The sequence below is a fragment of the Scyliorhinus canicula genome, chromosome 13 (genome assembly GCF_902713615.1).
Source record: "Scyliorhinus canicula chromosome 13, sScyCan1.1, whole genome shotgun sequence".
NCBI classification, from domain to species: Eukaryota; Metazoa; Chordata; class Chondrichthyes; order Carcharhiniformes; family Scyliorhinidae; genus Scyliorhinus; species Scyliorhinus canicula.
Genome location: NC_052158.1, coordinates 130005529 through 130027280, shown reverse-complemented (window position 1 = coordinate 130027280; position 21752 = coordinate 130005529). Strand labels below are relative to the sequence as shown.

Sequence of the window (21752 nt, the reverse complement as noted above, 5' to 3'; positions counted from 1 at the left end):
GCTGGCTGGAGCAGCATGGTGGTTGGGCGGCCGCGTAGCACAGGCCTGGGGAAGTCACTGGTCGGGGGCCCATGATTGGGTCACGGGGCCCGCAGGGAACGACCTCCATCGTGGTCGCAGCTTCCACAGTTGTTTCTAAGTCTTGGGCCCCCTTTTCCAGCAGTCGTTGGCGCATATAATTAGACCCGAGGCCCGCTACAAAAACATCGCGTACAGCAAGTTCTCTGTGTTCAGCCGCGTTAACCGCTTGATAATTACAGTCATTTGACAAATTATTGAGTTCCCTTAAAAATTCGGCGAGTGATTCTGTAGGCTGCTGGCGGCAAGTCGTGAACACATGGCGTGCGTAAACTTCGTTAATGGGCCTTACATATATCTTATCGAGTACCGCTAGTGCTGCGGTATATGAACAGGCCGAGTTTAGATGCGTAGAGATTCTGTGGCTCACCCTCGCGTGCAGTAGACTTAACTTCTGTTCCTCTGTCGTTTTGGCTGTGCTCGCTTCTGCCAGGTAGGCCTTAAAGTACCGCAGCCAGTGGGAGAAGATTTCTTTAGCCTCTGCATCCTGCGGGTCGAGTTCCAGGCGTCCAGGCTTGAGGGCCGATTCCATGATCGATCTTGACTGTTCTTAAGTAGATTAAATTGATGGAACCATGAATTCACCAGACACGTGCTTTCTGATAAGAATATAGGCTTTAATCTACTTACTATAGAGCCAGCCTGTTACCCGTTGAAGAACTCTCGGTGAACTGCAGGCTGACTCTGGACAAAGGTATTTATACAGCAGCACAAGGGGGAGGAGTCGGGGTCGGAGCCAAGGGTGGAGCCCTGTACAAGCTCCTGCGTATTCCCAGAGCTTCTCCCCCTAGTGGTCGGATAACGCTACTGCGCTTACAAAGATACAGTGTGAATTACCATGTTCCATTCACCACACTTCTGTAAGGGCCCTTCCTGTTGATTCCTCTTTTTTTCCTATTCTTTATTTTTGCTGTTATCATGTTGATTCATGGTGCTTAATGGGCATATAACTTAAAGTTGGACAAGGGAAGTGAGGAATTCTAAAGCTTACAAAGGGAACACTGTGTTAGCCTTCGGACAGCGAACTCAGACATTTCGACCCCTGAGAGGTCAATCGGACTCAATTCGATTGATTGGCTGGTGGCCAATGAATTGGCCAAAAGGCCGTATTCTACCCAGTAACAGGCAGTGATTGGATCCTGCCTGAGTGAGATAACTTTTCAGAGGAAGGACAGTTGGAGTTCTGGACTCTTAGAGGAAAGATGCCGCTCTCTCTCTCTTGTTTTCTCCAGAAAATCTGCACAGCTGTTGTATTTATGAAACTGCAGAGACCTGAATGAATCTACAGTGAAAACCATTACAAACTGGAAACATAAACCTCAAACTAAAAACCTGGGCCGAAGAAAGGTGTGCTGGAAACAACCACCTGAAACAGAGACTCTTAATCTTTTTGCTTTTGCTTATTATTTTTCACTCTTCTTTTCCCCTCTGTGGTTGTCTGTCTTGTGTGCGTGTATAGAGGATGGGGCGAGTTTAAGTGGGGGGGGGGGGGGAGGAGTAAATAATTCAATAATAGTTAACCTGTTGTATTTTCTGTTAGTTATTGTTATTAATAAAATTAATTGTGTTTAAATTTACAATCCTGGTGTGTAGTTATTGGGCAGCCAAGTGCCAAAGACATTGGGTGTTTTTCTAAGAATGATTTTGTAATTTCAATTGTAGAACAGTACAGCACAGAACAGGCCCTTCGGCCCTCGATGTTGTGCCGAGCACCCACGTAACCCGTATACCCGTAACCCAACAATCCCCCCATTAACCTTACACTACGGGCAATTTAGCATGGCCAATCCACCTAACCCGCACATCTTTGGACTGTGGGAGGAAACCGGAGCACCCGGAGGAAACCCACGCACACACGGGGAGGACGTGCAGACTCCACACAGACAGTGACCCAGCCGGGAATCGAACCTGGGACCCTGGAGCTGTGAAGCATTGATGCTAACCACCATGCTACCGTGAGGCCCCACGGCCTGTGTTGTGACTCTGGGTCAAGTGGGTCTGAAATGGACCCTGCACTAGTCCAGTGGATCGTAACACTACTAAAATCAAGTTAAGTTACAAAATATATTTTTTAAATCTCGAAAGTAAGCCCTTGAACCATATTGTTCAAAAATATTACGAAGCCAATAAAATCAATTCTCCCCTGGGTTTTGAGCAATCCCTCAAACACCTTGAGAGTGTACAATCGCTCACAATGAACAAACCTGATAGTATCTCAGAAATATTTCAGTCATATCACAAAGACTATGTTCAACTCCTGAGCACATTCATTCATCAGAAGAACCATGGGCACTGTCAAGAGTGGTTGTAAACTGTTAATCTTTAGAGTCTTTAGAGAAAATTGAATGAAATCTTGATATGCTGCGGGATTCTCCATTCGCGGGATCCTCCGCTTCGCCGGCAGCGCACCCAAGCCCGCGGGTTTCCCAACGGCATGGGGTGGCCACAATGAGAAACCCCATTGGCCGGAAACGGAGAATCCTGCTGTCGGAGGGGGTGCACCGGCAGCGGTAACTGTGTATTGCAGTGACTTTCTTTGTGGGAAAGAGCAACTCTTAACTATGCTGAGGATGCAGGAGCGCACATCGCCAAAGTGATTCATTTAATGTCAACGATGAACAGCATCGAAGAGGAAGTGAGAATACAGTTGCAGCATATAGCTTAAGAAGAACACACAAATAGAGGAACCATGGGTCACAAGTTCACTTGATGGATGCAGTTGTAAAAGGTAAAATTAATAAAAGTTGCATTGACACAGATAAATGGTGCTAACAATATGATGTGGGAGGTATTAAAAGTTAATGGAGCAAAGCTATTATAAAATATAAATGGCATGAATGTGAATCAAAACATGTGCAGGGTGAATTCATTTCTGTGGACCAAATCACTGAGTGCCTAAGATTTCTAGAGGCCTTCTCCACCACTGCTGGGATGGGACATCCAGTCACCAATCTGCCCCATTGTTGAAGGTGACCCCCTGTACTATTTACTATGCGCCCTGGTTGTCCAACCACAGAGATTTAGACATTTCCGGCAGATGATCTGTTACAAAGCAAAAAAAAAATTGCAATTTTAAAGTTGACTTTTTAACTAATAGAAAGCAATTGATCACCATTAGGAAATCAGAATTGTGGTCCACCCATCTTAAGTGGATATCCCAACATGCAGATATATCAACGGTTTGTACTGTGTTGTTTGAATGAAGTGAATGTGGTGGGAAATTTGGGGAGTGTTGTCAGTCCAATTTCTCCTTATGATTCCTTACCATTCCTGTTTCAATGCTTTCCCTTAATGTGGCGAATATTTGCTTTGAATCGTGCTGTAAAAATCTGCTTCCTTACCGGTAAGGCCCTGCATATTTTATGGATAGGCTTAGGAAGGACCACTGAAACAAATATGGGTTTGAGGTTCTACTACATCAATTGATCTCTATTTGAATACTCTAATTAGGCTCCTGTTTCTGTGTTGGAGGGCCGGCTGCCTAAATCAAGATCTGCCAAAAATGAGAACAAGTGGACCTCCAGGGGTCAAACTGCATTTTTCACTTTCCTGATTTTTGTCTCACTATCACCCAATGTACAGCTGTGGTCAGGGCAAAATCATAATTATGCAGAGTGGTGGTCCAGTAGAACAGAAGTCGCATGCAATAAAGAAAGAAACTATTGTCCAGCTTGTTGGGAATGTGAGATTGGAAGGCATGAATTTGAAGGACGATATTAAAGTCATGGAATATGCACCATAGTATTCAGTAATTACAAGCTATGCAATCTGCGCAATGAATTCTGTCATGTACTGATTACACATAACTCCACAGTACAGATTATAATGGCAGTGAAGTACTCATACAGATAAGAGTACTTAAATTTAAACAGAAGGTACCACCTGCTCATTTCACCAAACAAAGAGAACTCTTTGTTTGGAGTGGAACAGCAGAGTTGCAACATTCACCACAGCGTCATTCATCAACACCCACATGTGCTCCAGTAACAATACTGCTGAGTGTACCTGTAGAGTTATATGAGGGCTTAGACTTTCACGAGGTTGCTTTGAATGAGAGGCTGATGTAAGGGAAAGATGTAATCTATCATTTGCTTCCTTGCACCACAACAGCTAAGGCAGCTCAAAATATGAAATATCATCTCCCACATAAGTCATAGCATGGAACATTGGTTGTTTTCTCTAGGGTCTGTCAGCTGTATTTCAAGGTCAGTAGCGTCTGCAGGAAATATATCAATTTTGTAGGGCATAGGCCCTTGTAGGAGCATCTCTTGTGAATACTCTGACTGCCGCTGGATGCACAACACCGTTACAGCTTATTCATTACATCCACACCTTACAATCTATCGTGACTGATTCAGCTGAGTGTTTCTCGGAGGCTTCAGCCCACCCCCCCCCCCCCCCCCTCCCCCCCGCAGCCTGGCAATGCCAAACTAGCATCCGGCTACCCTGTCAGGGTGCCAGGCTGGCAGTGGCAAGGTGCCCAGGTGGCAGGGGAGTGCCAGGGTACCATCCTGCCCTGTCTCTGACCACTTGGGGGGTCTCCAATGGCCTGAGAGACCCCCCCCTCCCCCCCCTCCGGTGCCTTTATGCCTGGTCCACGTTTGTATGGACCAGTACCAAATGGTGCCCTGGCAAGGGCCCGTGGGCGTGGCCATTGAGTCCAGGTGCCCAGTAAATCCGGCATCTGAGTATTTGAATGGGCCATTAGGCTTTTTTAACTATTCAGATCTGGATCTCACCCAGCGAGGGCGAGATAAAGATCGTTCCAAGTGGAGAGAATCGGGTGACTCGATTTGGGGCTCTTGCGTAATTCACACGTTACACTGGGGTCACTGAATCATGTCCATCACCTTTTATTGCGCAGACAGAAGCTCTAATTTTTCAAAAATAAGCAGAATGGAACATATGTAATTCTCAGCAGTAAATACTAAAGATGATGCCAAGAGTAGTCTGGAGATTGCAGTTATGTCCAACTGAAAGGAATAGTTAGCATTGCTGTAAAGTTATAAAGCAACTGTTTTCCCAGTTCAAGAAAAAAATGTATTTGTCTCATCCTCCAAAATTACACAATGAATCAAAAAGTTTTTGATGGTTGTATGGTGAGAACTGACTAAATATTCATCTTGCGCCAAATTGTCCTTCAGAGATTTTTTTATTTGTGACTGTTAAGTGGCTGTTTTTACAGTAGAAAAGCTAGCAATCTGCTAATTAGATTAATAATTTTTTTTTTTCTGTTTTGTTGTTGTCTTCTTTTCCCAATTACACCATTGCGCCTCCTTCTGAGGTTCCAAGCATCACAGTTGCCAGGTTTCAGCCAAATTGATTCGCTCCACATGATGCTAAGAAATGACTGAAGGCACTGGATACTGGAAAGGCTACAGGCCCTACAACATTTTGAAGCACTGTGCTCCAAAATTAGCCTCGCCCCTCGCCAAGTTCTTTCTGTCCAGCTCCAATATTAGTATCTACTGGGTAATTTGGAAAATTGCCTCGGTGAGTCCTGTCTACAATAAGCAGAACAAATCCAACCTGGCCAATGAACGCCATATCAGTCTGCTGTCGATCATCAGCGTAGTGATGAGAGGTGATGGATTTTCATGCAGTTAACTAATGAAATCTTCAATCTCGACAACTGTGCTATGTGCCAGATTAGCAGTTACAGATCCTATGATCCAATAACTTGCTGCAACTGAGTGATCCTTTAAATACTTTGCTGATGACTTGGAGAGACCAACCTGGGGTGGCTACCAACAGTGGAGCGATTAAAATCATTAATGTTAATCGTTAATATACTTATAATAATAATAATTTTTATTGTCACAAGTAGGCTTACATTAACACTGCAATGAAGTTGCTGTGAAAAGCCCTTAGTCACCACATTCCAGTGCCTATATCAAAGACCAGAGAGCACAGACTCAAGCCAATAATTAACAGTGAGATGGGCTTTCTCCTTTGGACGTCGCTTCAATGAGAGCACTAATTGGAAACTGGGCTGAGGTCACCGCACTTGATTCTCCAATGTGCTGTCCTTGTTATGTGGATCGCCCCACCAGGGCTGAATTCTCAGGATCTCAAGGATTGTTTTCCACAATAAATTCCTGAACTTAACAGAGATATAGGAGTACAGTGGGCGAGATTCTCCCAAAACGGGAGAAATCGTAAAGCTGCCGTAAAACCCGGGCGGGTTTTACGGCAGCGCGCCCCTTCCCGACCGGGGACCGATTCTGGTCCCCGGTCGGGGCTAGCAGCCCGACGCCGTAGGCTCCGGCAAGACGGGCTTAACGAAAATCGTTAAGCCCGCTTGCCGGAGTTAGCGCCGGCTGACGCGTCATATGACGTCAGCCGCGCATGCGCAGTTTGGAAGACTCAACCCCGCGCATGCGCGGGTGACGTCATCGCGTTTTTGCGCGAAACCCGCGCATGCGCGGGCCGGGTTGCCCCTCAGCCGCCCCGCGAATGGATACTGCGGGGCGGCGGAAGGACAAGTAGTGCGCGGGCATCGGGCCCGCTGCCCGCGATCGGTGCCCACCGATCGCGGGCCCATGGCACCCTTGGCACGGCCGTGGTACGGTCGTGCCAATCGGTGCCATGGTTATTAATAGCGAGTTTGTGACGCCGTTTTTACGAACGGCAAGACCAGGTGTGTTTGCCGTTCGTAAAAACGGCGGAAAGGGCTGGGACTTCGGCCCATCTAACAGCTGAGAATCGCTGCCGGCTGTAAAAAAACGGCGGCAGCGATTCGGGTCGGGACTTCGGCGGGGGGGCGGGAGAATAGCGGGAGGGCGGCAAAAATGTCGGGAAGGCCCTCCCGCTATTCTCCCACCCGTCGTGGGGGGCGGAGAATTTCGCCCATTGTGTCCAAGGTCAGCAATATGCCGTCGATTTAATTAGGGAGCAGCAGAAACCTGAGCGTGTGAAGTTGGAAACCGAGGGCACGATTTAACCATTGTGTTGCACAGATCTGGGTGCGCCGGTTCAATAGTGGGAAAGGCCAAAATCAAGATTTGTACCAGATGCAAATCAGTTTGCCATCTAACCAGCCCGTCCGCAATGGCGAGTTCCGGCTCTCGCCCAAATATGGTGAGCATATCATTAACCCCAATTCCGCCCACTTCCATCATTAGCGAGATTGAAGTCAAATTTAAATGCCTTCCAGGAATTAACCAGCTCCCCAGCGATAAATCACGTGGGAGCCATTTAGTGTTCCTTTTTAAAAATGTGAAGCTGGCGCAATTGCTCCTGAGAGGAACTAAGGGCGGGAGCAGCCATTTCCATTTTCCAGCATGCAGCTTAAGGGCACTCGAGCTGCTTTCCAAGTGTTCTTGGGACGGCGCGGGGAGGGGGGGGGGGGGGGGGGGGGGGAGGTGGGGGGGGGGGGGGCGGAACCCACAGAGGGATTGGGCTTGGTCAGGGATCGCTCCTGGGCCGAGGGGGTGGTGGGGGCAGTGAAGGACATTTTGTCGGTGAGGTCCCTTCAAATCATCTACAAATATTGTTGAGACCCATGAGAGGGGCAACAGCAGCTGCTAAATGCTTCCAGGACAGAGCCCTGTTCTTGGTTATATGCTGCAGGTCACTTTAACTCACTTTGACTCTGAGCAGCCTCCAGCTTCACAGCTGAAGGCTATCGCTAATAAGAAATTGGCCTTGTTAGATGTGAGAGCACTTCACAGCTGCAGGTTGTGTTTACAGCTTGCTTCTGTTGGTGGCCGCAAATGCCTGGAGGCTGCTGTTGCTGTTTCCTTCCTTTTCTGTAGCCGGAAAGAAGCACAATATTTTCTAAGATACCTGGATCCTGGAACACTGGACGTATGAGTCCAGAAGGCAATCCAGTTTGAAGCAAGAAGACGCTGTGGAATCTGGTGCACGGCATTGGTCTAAATGGGCCAGCTGATGATGCCGCTGAAGAAATGCTTTTGTAGATTGCTGATGCTTTTCTTGCTGGTGTGGTGAGTGCTGTATGTAAGTGGCATGTCACCGCGGGTGAAACACACAGGGAGTCAAGGATGTTCAACTGCACCTTGAGCAGCAGTGGAATACGTGAATGCCAGGATTTGGTTCCGGTAATTGGGCCCTGTGGGAATGCCTGCACAGTTGTGGCTCCTGGATGGAGAACGGCACTGATACCTGGAACAAGTCACACATTAATGGACAGATTATTTCTAGGCCAAGGTTCTGGACATGATAACACATTCTCAGGCTTATCCTCCATTTCTGTTGAGGAACCTGCGAGGGGTAATACCGAGTGTTTGTTTTTTTTGAACATGAACTGAGATATTTATATTCATACCAAGATGGAACGGTGACATTTCCTTGTTGTTTAATGGTTAGTGTGATAGGTGGAATGTTGCATGGATGATTTTCAAATCTTTTTTACTCTTGGCCCTTTAATAAACAAAATATTCTCAAGTGGCTTCTCGTGGGTACAAGATTATTGCATCGCATTTCAATCTAACTTTGAAGCCTGAACACTTTCCCTGGCCTCTAGAAGTGTCAGCACCATCGAGGCAGCAGACAACAATCAAACACTCAGGAGCAGCGTTTCAACACTGGGAATATACTCGTGACCATAGGTTGAGTGTGTGGACCAGGGGAGCACAGTCTCCCTAATGTTCCCAGCAGGGGTCCCGGGTCTGGGGTCCAGGAGCTCCGGGGGAGGCTCGGGGGAGGGGGTCCCAGGGTGGAAGCACTAACTGACTGTCAGTCTCTCTCCTTCTCCAATTCCTTACAGATACCAAAATGGATGGTGACATCAGTCCCGCAGAGGATGCCCTCGTGGTGCTGGTGGCAGCCCAGGCGGCCAGATGCCGGAGAGGACAGCAGTGGCGATGCAGGCTGGAGGCGGCACCACATGTGCAGGGGGCCACTACACACACTGAAGACCCACCGCCTATCAGGTCGAGAATGGTAACCTCCAGGATGTTGATAGTGGGGGATACCGCTGTAGTAATGCCATTGAATATCAAGGGGAGATAGTTACATCACCTCTTGTTGGAGATGGTCATTGCCTGCCAATTGTGGGGTGTAAATATTACTTGTCACTTACCAGTCCAAGCTTGCATGCTGTCCAGGTCTTGCTGCATATGGACATGGACTGCTTCAATATCTGAGGAGTGGCGAATGATGCTGAACATTGTGCAAATTATGATATGTTCTGCAAACATCCACACTTATGACCTCACGATGGAAGGAAAATCATTGATGAAACAGCTGAAGATGGTTTGGCCTCAGACACTACCCTGCAGAACTCCTGTAGTGATGGCCTGGGGCTGAGATGATAGAGCTGTATGTTTGTTCCTGCCGGCACGAAGCAGCAAACCCATTATGGCTGGCGAAGCAGGAGACTGGGAACTGGAACCCGGTGCTGATCCTGGTTTTGGCCGGATACAGGATTCGCCGCCTGATCGAGATTCCCAATCTTAGCGGCAGGGAGCACAGAATCTCACTCGTCATGTCTGCAAAACATGCAGTAAAGGCAGTCCAGAGTTTGTTTTTGTTTTGGGAGTTAGAGCTGAATTAATTAGTTGAATAGCATGTTCAACCCTAAAAGGTTGTAAAACCCATTTACTTTATAAGATCAAAAAATAAATCACAAATGAGAGATAATTAATCTAAAGGTTTGTTTGAGGACAGCTCAGAGCAGGCCATGTCACCATGGAGATGGTAGAGCTTAGGAAGATTCTCTGCTTTCAATTCATCTGGAGGTTTGGTGAATTTGGACCTTGTGTGATATGCAGCTCACTGAGAGAAGCTAGTCAAAGTTAGTTAGACCTGCACTGTAAGCAGAGTAAACTCCTAACTTCATCATTCACTGCATGGAACGTCTATGAGACTTAATCTCAATTTGAAACTTGTGGAGAACGAAAACTGTAAAATTGCCTAGTTTGAAACAAGTGAGAGAATCAACAGTGGTCCCTGTAGAACCTTGTGCTAAAGAAAGCAACAGACACATTAGGTGTTTAGATTTCTCCTTAAATATTAATGGTCCCTGAATAGATTGTAACAAGAGCAAGACAGTCCTAAAATACCAATTTTGAGTGTATGGCCTTAAAGTGACAAGCTGGAATTGTCAGAAAAGGCTGTATCTTTGACTTAAATAAAAAATAGTTTTGCTGTTAGTCAAATAACTGAGTGATATAAGCACAATGCAATATTGTCCCAGACCCTCTCTATCTGCCTTACATGCTATAACTCATTTAGAGGATGATAAGTGAAAGACCCTCCTTGATCATTGCTGAGTAAATTTGACTTTTCATTTCCTAAGTCTCTAATTGCTTGCAGAGCACAGAACAAAAATTCTCCCACCATCTGACAAGATAATTATTCCATGGCAACTTAAATAAAAAGAGAAATTCAAAGTCAAGTCAGTATGCTCCTTCTATTGCTGCACTATCATTCTTTATGTGTTTTCTCTCTCTTCCACTATTGCTTGTCACCAGGGTATCACCCTTTTCACCATTCACTTCAAGGAATACTTCAGGATCCCCAGATTATTGCATGGGGTGCTTCTGCGAAACCAACTGTGACATAACAGCAAGCTCAAAGGAGATGGCACATTTCAATTATTGATAAAACCGCATAAATGCAAATGAGAGCATCTGGCTGACATAAACGGCTTTCAGTACTTTTTAAAAGTCATTAGCTTCTGACTGATCCAAATGTTACCTTTTTATTGGGCATTTTACATTGTGCTTGCTTCTTAAAAGGGGCTACTGCCTCTAACATGTCAGAAGTCCCTATACTTCCCGTTTGTGCAAGGTCTGTGCCCTGCTCGGGAGGGGGCAAGCAAAACTGGCATTTGCATGCATTTAAATCTGCTTAGCGGGTTGGACACAATATGCTCCACCTTTCCACGATCCACTGCCTCTCTCAGGTGGAAGACAATCTGGGACGATTTATTACAAGTATTTACAACGGGGACTAAACGCCATGGCGGCTGAGGGGGAGCGAGAAGGTAAGGAAGCTTTTAAAAAGTTTTCAAAATTGCAGCGCTTGCTGAGGGGTGGCTGCCTGAGCCAGGGTGAGTAGTGGGGAGCGAATTGATGACAGGACCGTCGATTCAGGATGGCCTGGCTCAGGCCACCATTGCTACAGTGTCTGTTTTAAATGCACCCAATTGGTGCAGGTTACAGGCCACTGGCTACTCACTCTGCTGGCGGCTCACTCTGTCCTGTAAATGTTCACAGAGTCTCTGGTCATTTTGGAACCCACCCAGACCACCCCTCTGGAAACCCTCAGACCGCAGCTGACCTATCACTGGATGGGCGTGGCCAAGCTCAATCAGTGGCCCATCAGGTGCTGCCACTCCTCAGTGCATTAATCAGAAGCGCAGCCTCACTGCAGCGGAATAGCAAAGCTCACTCCAAACAAAGGACACATGCACCCTTTGGTACCCTCCCTGGCACACTGCCCCTCTCAAGGCAGATGTTTTACCAGTGACACTATCAGCTAGCCCACCCCTCAGGACCAGAAGCTGTTTCAAAACCCTACCTGTCCACCGTGCTCATGCTCCCATTCTTCCTGCCCCGACAGATTATCACAATTTAAGTATCACACTGCAGCTAAGCTCATAGCAGGAGCATACCTCCTTCACTCACCCCCATCTGTAGGGTGTGCCTACACAAAAGGCTTGAAGCATGGAGACAATTGGTGGCACAAGGTGACCTTCTCCATGCATGACCAGTAGCCACCACACTGTCAGGATAACACACGGGCCACCCAGTGAGGACACATACAGTAGACCCCACCAGAGGAAACAGGACAGGGGTCACAGAGCCTATCGCTGACATGGGTTGCGGCATCCACCGGTACCCCTGTTGACAGCGATGGGTGATGAGGATAGAGGCTCCCTGGTGCCCCTTACTGATGGTGACAGGGGTGGAGTGTGGAAGGCAACATATCTGGGGGTCTGGGGGGAGGGGTGGCGGCTGAGTGGCGGGGGTCGGGGGGACATGTGGAGGGTGGAGCTGAAATGCAAATCAGGATCACCATGTAGCCTGTTGAATTTGGATGGCAAGAGAATACTTATCTTGCTAACATATCTCGTCCCCCCCCCCCCCCCCCCCCCCCCCCCCCCCGGCAGAGAATGCATTTCAGAGTACTGCGAGCAATGCTCACTATCTACCTGGCCATAGCTGCCGTTACGGATGCACGGAGGCTGGAGGCACAGGGCCTTCTCAGGGTGGACCCTGCATAAGAAGAGCCAGCTGCAGAAGAGAAAGGGCCAGCCAGTGAAGATCAAGTGCCGGCCGTCCAACAGGCTGAGGAGGAGGTGCGAAGGAGGCGGCGAATGAAGGAACATGTATACCATTGGTGCTTGTCCTTCGTGGAGTTGCTGGACTGCATGCTCCACCTGTGACGAACCCAGATGATTTCTGGAAATTTGGATTATAAATGTATTGGTAAATTTATGGATGAAAAATCTGGGGTTATAACATGTTTGGCTGCAGTGGCTCTGCTTTATTTTAAAAATGGATTATGTTTTGCAGGTCCTGGGGGCTTTTAGCAGCCAGAAGATGAAATTGACAGAGGAATGTACTTTTCAGTTTCGGCTGATGCGCTGTCCCTGGGGAGTTAATGTGCTTTCAGTCACTGGAAAGATCATTTGTTTTTCATCTTGAGGAGATGATGTCAGTACTGGATAGAGCTAAGAGAGAGAGGGATTTTTGAGAAAGCTTTGAAAGAGGTCTGATCTGGCTACCACAGAGTCCATCACAAGTAAAGGCAATTTTCTTTCCCAGTAGGATAGTTTAAAAAAGCATTAAAATATTTTACAGTAGTCTTGTCTGAGGACAAGGAAGATACTGAAACAACCCAATTGAAGCAGCGATTTGAAGACATTCAACAAGAATCTGCAAGGGTTCTAACAGGGGCACAAATCTCTTCCGCAAAGCACGTATTACTCTCTGCCCTGTTTATTTTAAGCTAAATTGAGAGCTGGATATTTATTTTATTGTTTTTAATGGGGAATTGAGTAGTAGTGTCAAGGAGTAATTGCAAGCTGTTCGTTTCGGGAGCGAAGTTAGGAGATTCAATCTTGTATTCCTATTAAAGTTTTGTTTTAAAATACCCAATCCTAATTTTTTCATTCAATCCTTCCTGGAGCGAATCATTCTTTCCACACAATTTTGCAAAATAAACTAAAATATTGGGGTTTGGGTCCAGTATCCTAGCCACTGTTGGGGTCTGGTCTGGGATCATAGTATGGCATACCTGACACCAGGTGTCGAGCGGGGACCTGTCCAGGATATCAGAGACATCCGCTCACAATGCATCCACACTTACGGATGCCCCATGCGCCTGGGCAGTGGACTATATAAAATTCAGTCTAGACTATGCACATCAGGATGCCCTGACAGGATGGTCTGCTGTCATCGCTGGCATGCCCTAGGTCCAGGAGGTGATCGATGATACGCGTGACCCCCTCCGAGCACCGGCTCATCAGCAAATACCTTTCATCAATAGGAAGGGTTTCCATTCCCTGAATGTGTTGTTGGTGTGTGACCACCAGCTGAACATCATGTACGTCTGCAGCCAATATTCAGGCAGACCGTGCGACTCGTTGGGCGAGATCCAGATTACCATTGATAAGTTAGCCAAATCACTCATTTAAATATGTCTGTGCTGGATCCCCCCAGTGCCCAGGACCTAATGCTGCCTTTTAGCACTAGTCCACAAAAACGTGGACTCAGCGTAAGGACACCTGGGGGAGTCTTCAAGGCCATTGGAGGCCCCCAGGTTGTTGGGCTCTGGGCAGGCGGTACAGTGGCACTCCTGCTGGCACCTATGCACCTTTACACAGCCACCTGGGCACACTGGCAATGCCACCCTGGCACCCTTGCAAGGCTGGTAGGAGCACTTCCAGGGTGCCAGGGTGACAGTGCCAGATTTCCCTGGTGTAAGGGTTGCCTATGCCATGGGACCAGGGATTTCTTGCCCTTAAGAGGTAAGGGGGAGCTCAAAAGAAAATAAAACTGGAACACACTAGATTCCATATACACAGTTAAAATTAGTCTTATAGAACATTTCCCCTCAAAAGACTTTGACCTGGCTAAACTCACAAACTTGCAGGGAGGAAGTGGCCGAGTGAGGGAACCACGGGATACTAAAGCAGTTGAATCACTTAAAGGAGGCTTATGTGAAGATGAGACGTGATGGTTCAGTTGGGTCGCTTGAGAGTTACAAGTTAGCTAGGAAGGCTCTAAAGAGAGAGCTAAGAAGAGCCAAGCGAGGACATGAGAAGTCTTTGGCAGGTAGGATCGAGGATAACCCTAAAGCTTTCTATAGGTATGTCAGGAATAAAAGAATGACTAAGGTAAGAGTAGGGCCAGTCAAGGACAGTAGTGGGAAGTTGTGCGTAGAGTCCGAGGAGATAGGAGAGGTGCTAAATGAGTATTTGTCATCAGTATTCACACAGGAAAAAGACAAAGTTGTCGAGGAGAATACTGAGATACAGGCTACTAGACTAGAAGGACTTGAGGTTCATAAGGAGGAGGTGTTAGCGATTCTGGAAAGTGTGAAAATAGATAAGTCCCCTGGGCCGGATGGGATTTATCCTAGGATTCTCTGGGAAGCTAGGGAGGAGATTGCTGAGCCTTTGGCTTTGATCTTTAAGTCACCTTTGTCTACAGGAATAGTGCCAGAGGACTGGAGGATAGCAAATGTTGTCCCCTTGTACAAGAAGGGGAGTAGAGATAACCCCGGTAACTATAGACCAGTGAGCCTTACTTCTGTTGTGGGAAAAGTCTTGGAAAGGTTTATAAGAGATAGGATGTATAATCATCTGGAAAGAAATAATTTGATTAGAGATAGTCAACATGGTTTTGTGAAGGGTAGGTCGTGCCTCACAAACCTCATTGAGTTCTTCGAGAAGGTGACCAAACAGGTGGATGAGGGTAAAGGAGTTGATGTGGTGTATATGGATATCAGTAAAGCATTTGATAAGGTTCCCCAAGGTAGGCTATTGCAGAAAATACAGAGGCATGGGATTCAGAGTGATTTAGCAGTTTGGATCAGAAATTGGCTAGCTGATAGAAGCCAAAGAGTGATGGTTGATGGGAAACGCTCTGACTGGTGTCCAGTTACTAGTGGTGTGCCACAAGGATCTGTTTTGGGGCCGTTGCTGTTTGTCATTTTTATAAATGACCTGGAGGAGGGCGTAGAAGGATGGGTGAGTAAATTTGCAGATGACACTAAAGTCGGTGGAGTTGTGGACAGTGCAGAAGGATGTTACAAGTTACAGAGGGACATTGATAAGCTGCAGAGCTGGGCTGACAGGTGGAAAATGGAGTTTAATGCAGAAAGGTGTGAGGTGATTCATTTTGGAAGGAATAACAGGAAGGCAGAGTACTGGGCTAATGGTAAGATTCTTGGTAGTGTGGACGAGCAGAGAGATCTCGGTGTCTATGTCCATAGATTCCCTGAAAGTTGCCACCCAGGTTGAGAGGGTTGTTAAGAAGGCGTACGGTGTGTTAGCTTTTATTAGTAGAGGAATTGAGTTTCGGAGCCATGAGGTCATGTTGCAGTTGTACAAAACTCTGGTGCGGCCGCATTTGGAGTATTGTGTGCAGTTCTGGTCGCCACATTATAGGAAGGATGTGGAAGCAATGGAAAGGGTACAGAGGAGATTTACAAGAATGTTGCCTGGTATGGAGGGAAGATCATATGAGGAAAGGCTGAAGGACTTGAGGCTGTTTTCGTTAGAGAGAAGAAGGTTAAGAGGGGACTTAATTGAGGCATACAAGATGATCAGAGGATTAGATAGGGTGGACATCGAGAGCCTTTTTCCTTGGATGGTGATGTCCAGCACAAGGGGACATAGCTTTAAATTGAGGGGAGATAGATATAGGACAGATGTCAGAGGTAGGTTCTTTACTCAGAGAGTAGTAAGGGCATGGAATGCCCTGCCTGCAACAGTAGTGAACTCGCCAACACTAAACGCATTCAAATGGTCATTGGATAGGCATATGGACGATAAGGGAATAGTGTAGAGGGACTTTAGAAGGGTTTCACAGAACGGTGCAACATCGTGGGCCGAAGGGCCTGTACTGCGCTGTAATGTTCTATGTTCTATAAATGTCCCTTTAGGCAACAGTCCCTACAGATACTTAAGCAATAACGGTTCCAGCAATATCACAAAGCACCTTCTGTTGCTGTAGGCAAGATATGTCACAGAGCTTTTCTTTCTCACTCACTCCGCTGTGGAGAATGCCAAAAGCTTTAGAACAAAACCCTACTTTCTGAATATAACATGCATTCCTCTTGATGGTTGAAGATTACGTCACTTTTCTTCCTTTCACAGCTCTGACCCAGCACAGAGCACAGTCCTCAACACAGTTACCAACATTTCCTTAAATATGTATTTTCTCTTTCATTTTAAAACCATTGTCGTCAACGGGATGGATTCTCCAAAAATGTCCCCATGCCGGTGTAAAAACGCTGGAGTTTTACTCTAGTGATTCCTGCAAAATAGTACAGCTAATTCAATGCCCTGCAGGGGGCTAGCAGGGACCTGGAGTAAATATCGCATGCACATGGCGGCAGCCTCCAGTAGCCGCGCCGAGCTCCATAGCGGACTCGGACCCTGGAGCCACAAACAGAAAGGAGACCCCCCCCACCCACCCCCGATTGGCTGTGTGGCCGCTAACCGCGTGGATCTAATCCCTGGCTGCCTTTATGGCCCCTCCCCCCGCCCCGGTGTCCGAACCCCCGCCCCCAACCAGGGATTGCTGGGCGGGCCTCTGTCAATGGGCCCCAGCCACGTGGCGTACTCCGCTGTCACGCCGATTTTCGGGTCCCGGAGAATCGCCAAACTGGCGCCGGGCCCGATTATGGCGCCGGCCATGATTCCGGCGCGGGGCTGCGAAGAACACTTTTTTAACCAATTGTTATTATATTGTGTAGCAAGCAGCTAGTAATAAAAATAATTTCCTGGTAATAAAAAGAGAAAACGCTGGAAACACTCAGCAGGTCTGAGAGGATCTGTTGAGAGAGAAACAGAGTTTCCTTCCGAGTAAACCTCTTGCTCCACCATAATTTAAGTTAACTTTCTGAAGACCCATCAATTAGATCACACTCTTGCTCCCAGTGATCCATTATCCTGTGTATAAACCATCTGGACTTCTTAATTAGAAATAGTTGTAACTTTCTCCAAGTCTCCATTAATCTATACATGAACCATTTAATTAGTTTCCAGCCGACAATTCACTTTGGGCGCCCATCATTCTGAACTTAAATATCTTGATGAGATTTCTGCCCAACAGAAGGCTTGAAGGTATCTGCCTATTTCTACATGTTCTTGCTTTTTATTGATCATTACAATGAGCAGCATGTGATTTTTCCAGATGTAGAACGTCCAAGTTAAGGTCTCTATTGTTTTATTCATTCACTTTGTGCTGGTGACCACCAGAACCAATTTTACGTCGATATTGTTATCTTGTGAAATCAAGTTTGTATAAATACAGAGTCACAAATAAATTAATTGTTCATATTTTGTCGCAATACGTTTATAAACCCTTTAGAGTGTGACTTCTGCAGAATCAAAACAGCTTTTACATTTGAACAATGATTGGAAAGCAGAACACTGCAGATGCTGGAAATTTGAAAGATCATTGACGGGAAACATTACATTTGTTTCTTGCTCCACAGATGCTGCCAGACCTGTTGAGTATTTCCAGCATTTTCTGTTTTTATGATATACTTTAACATTAATTCCAAGTTGGTTCTGCCTAATAAATGCTCTAAGTGGTCCATACCTTATTTAAGAATGGGATGATATCTCCTCTGTGTTGCATTTGCCAATGTTTGCAAGTTTCTGAACATTTTGTTTCCATACAAGTTGCAGATGGCTACCAAACCTGAAAGTATGATGACGATTTGGTATTGATTAAACGAAGATGTTTCTGTAATTGTGTTATTTTAACAGTGCACATTAATTAATTTCTCTCATACTACTGGGCTCAGTGTAGGCTCTGAGTTGCTTCTTCCAACATGTTGACAGCAGGAACATCCTTAAGGACTCTATCAAATATTCAGTCTCTGTTTAAGAATACAAAAATAGAGGCAAGTTCAGGTACAAGTCGGATTGTGTTGTATTCAGGCAGTGTGGTCATGATTACAGTGGAAGTGGACAGCACCTAGATTTGGTGCTGCCACATCATTTCCATGATGACAACATATGGCCAATTGTCTGCCACACTGCTGGCTGCCTCTGCATAAGCAGGGAGCTGAAGAGCACTCACAGGTGATATGTAGCCAGTCTCTGTTCTCATAGGCAGTCTGTCATTTTGAAAGGTTGATCCACTGAATTTACAGGAGGTTGGTACTGAATACTATTGTGGAAATTCTAAAGAAGGGAAATGGGACACGTGATTTTGAAGGCCTTAGTTGTAGAAGTGGATCAGGTGAGAGATGCAATGCTTCAATGCTGCAACCCTCAGAAGAGCTTGAGAACATGAGGTCAAGGAGATCAATGCCCAGCACCTGGACCCTAGAGCTTGGCAACAAAGCCGCAAGGAGTCTAATAGCCCCATGTCCATGGTCGAGGTCTGTGAATGCATCTTCGCATGAAAGTTATTTTAGATTTTTGCAGATGGCATGAATGTTGTTAGGAGGTACTGAGGTTCAATGAATATTTATAAATGTCAGCGGCAATATGCAGCTGTATCTATAAATAACCAAGCTGTCTTATACTGCACAATTCTGAATATTTAATTGGACTTAAATTGACCCCATGCACGTAAACCCAAATGTCCACAACACCGCTGTCTCTCAATGTTCAATGCACCCCACCCCCATTTCATTGATATCTCGGACTACTCCTGCCTCTTAGGTTGCTTGTATCTTCCTTTTGGTGGCCAATGTGCAATTGATTCTGGCGTTATAGGGTAAATGTTTCTGTATCTATTGAATTACAACAAACACTGAATGAATGGGTAGATGATCAGGCCAGTTCTATTGGGAGACTGTGCTCCTCCCATCCAATTTCCCTGTGCTTACCTGGCCCAGGTGATCCAATAGCCCCAGGTGCAGGATCAGACGGTTGGTTTGTGTGGTGTGGCTTGGGCCTCATTTGCCTCTGTTCTCAAAGCTTCAGCTACCTTCAGGTGGGACCTCTGAATCTTATGGTTCAAGAAGGAAGCTCACCAATACTTTCTCAAGGAAGATTAGGACAGACAGGTCCGTGAATAAATTAAAGATATTGTTGAATGGGAAAGAAGCAGAGGTTGATCGCCTTCAGCTGGCAATGGGAAAATGAGTTTAAACAATAGCATCAACCGGACAGAATGAATAGTGCATTTGTACTAAAAAGCTTTTGAAGCCGATGTTCTTGAAACTCTGGTAGCACAAAATAATTCATTGGAAGGAAAGCTTGTGATTTTCACAGGAGAAACCTTTTAGACAACACTTCACATGTTGCTGGCAGTATTAGATTATCAATGGAAAGACAGTTTTCGAAGAGCTTACCTTAAGTGACTCCTTTGGCCGAGAGTTGGAAATAATTCTCTGGATAGGGAAGGCAAAGTGCAAAAGAAGAGTTCAGACTTGAAACAGACTTTTAATGGCAGAATGCTTTCAAGCTCAGCGAGGATTTTCATCTGTAGAACAAAGAGATTACAATCCATCAAAATAGCATTTGGAAATATAAATGGCAACTTACCAACGTTATTTTAGATTTGTGCTGATGGCAGGAATGTTGTTAGGAGGCACTGAGGTTCAATGAATACTTTGAAATGTCAGCAGCAATACGCAGCTGTGTCTATAAAAAACCAAGCTGTTTTAAATTGTACAGTTCTGAATATTTAATTGGACTTTAATTGACCCCATGCACGTAAACCTAAATGTGCATTCTGTGACTAATGTAAGATCCTTTCTGAGACACTGCCGAATGTATTTATATGGATTGCAGTATAAATGAGGTACTCCTAAGCAATACATGTCAGTTTAGAAGCTGTGGTGTGTGAAAAACTGTCAAAATTATACAGCTAATGAAGGAATATAAACAAAGTTTATTATGCCAACCGTCAACGTATAATCAAAAAATGTTACATCAAGAATAGGCGTGGAATGTCAGAGTGTTCGAATAAGAATATTGACACAGAAATTAAAGATAAAGGAATGAAAATTATTGTTCTGAGGCAGGTGAGGGAAGAGGGGACAGGAAATTGCATGGACATGATACCCTCTGGCTTCCTGCCTGCCTGACCTTAGAAACACAGAAAATAGGAGGACGAGGCCATTCGGTCCTTTGAGCCTGTTCCATCATTCATTATGATCATGACTGATCATCCAACTCAATAGCCTGATTCTGCCTTCCCCCATATCCTTTGATCCTCTTCACCCTAGGTGCTATATCTAACTGCTTCTCGACAGCGTTTTGGCCTGAACTGTTTTCTGTGGTAGCAAATTCTACAGTCTGACCAATTAAGAAATTTTTCCTCATCTCAGCCCTACATTGCCCACCCCGTATCCTCAAACTGTGACCCTTGGCTCTGGATTCCCCACCAATGGGGACATCCTTCTTGCATCCATGGTGGTACTGTAGCACAGTGGTTAGCACTGCTGCCTCACAGCTCCAGGGACCTGGGTTCAATTCCGGCCCCGGGTGACTGCCTGTGTGGAGTTTCCACTTCCTCCCGTGTCTGCGTGGGTTTCCTCTGGGAGCTCCGGTTTCTTCCAACAGTCCAAAGATGTGCGGGTTAGGTGGATTGACCATGCTAAATTGCTCCTTAGTGTCCAAAAAGTTAGGTAGGGTTACTGGGTTACGGGTATAGGGTGGAGGAGTGGGCTTAAGTAGGGTGCTCTTTCCAAGGGCCGGTGCAAACTCGATGGGCTGAATGGCCTCCTTCTGCACTGTAATTTCTATGATTCTATGAGCTACCCTGTCTAGTCCAGTTAGAATTTTATAGGTTTCTATGAGATCCCCTCTCATTCTACTGAACTCCAGCAAATACAATCCTAACTGGCTGAATCTCTCCTGATTCCTGAGAGTAATTTAGAGATTTCTGATGGCGCAAAGTAGGGGGAAGACACACACAAGGTGGCTCCTGCTGGAGTATTGTACTTCTTGCCCCTTTTCTTGGAGCCATGGATTGTTTCTTCTTTGGAAACCCATATAGTTATCGGAATAGAGGTCTTTCATGACTGAAATGCCCAAAATAATAAAGGCAAAATAGTTGGGAGCAGAAACTCTTGGAGTTGAACGGAAAGTAAAATGGTGAAATTCGGGTTCTCCGTCTATTCCACTAATGGCCGAGGTTATGTCTGGTACCTTAACGAAAGAAGTTGAAAAACACCGACCAATTATGTCGAAAGACCTTCTAGAAATTAATTGAAGAGGCCTTGGTCCCCATTCGAGCAGCTCTGGGGAAAACTAATCAGACTATTAAAGTCAGGGAGCCGCGATCAAAAATATAGAGGTGGCCTTATCGGACCACAGCAATCAGATTGCCTTGCTGGAATCCAAAGTGACTTTGGTGACCGAAACAAATAGCTCATTGAGAACCAAGATGAATGACCTAGAAAACAGGATCAGGAAGCAAAATATTCGGATTGTGGGGTTGCCAGAGGGGATTGAGGGCTCTACGCCCACGGAATACCTCTTTCATGTTGAGGGTGAGGGTGGATTCACATCCCCGCCTGAATCGGACCAAGCCCATTGCACACTGTGGCCGAGG

The 21752-nt window shown here is 46.1% G+C and overlaps 1 protein-coding gene across 1 annotated transcript in view; it reads right to left on the bottom strand.

Moving 5' to 3' along the window:
• Nucleotides 1–21752, bottom strand: part of LOC119975498 (SPHK1 interactor, AKAP domain containing) — a 545083-nt gene that overhangs the window by 430252 nt on the left and 93079 nt on the right. Inside the window, exon 2 of the mRNA XM_038815238.1 lies at nt 19543–19673. The gene's annotated coding sequence lies outside the window, so the exon portion shown is untranslated. The remainder of the gene's footprint in view (nt 1–19542; nt 19674–21752) is intronic.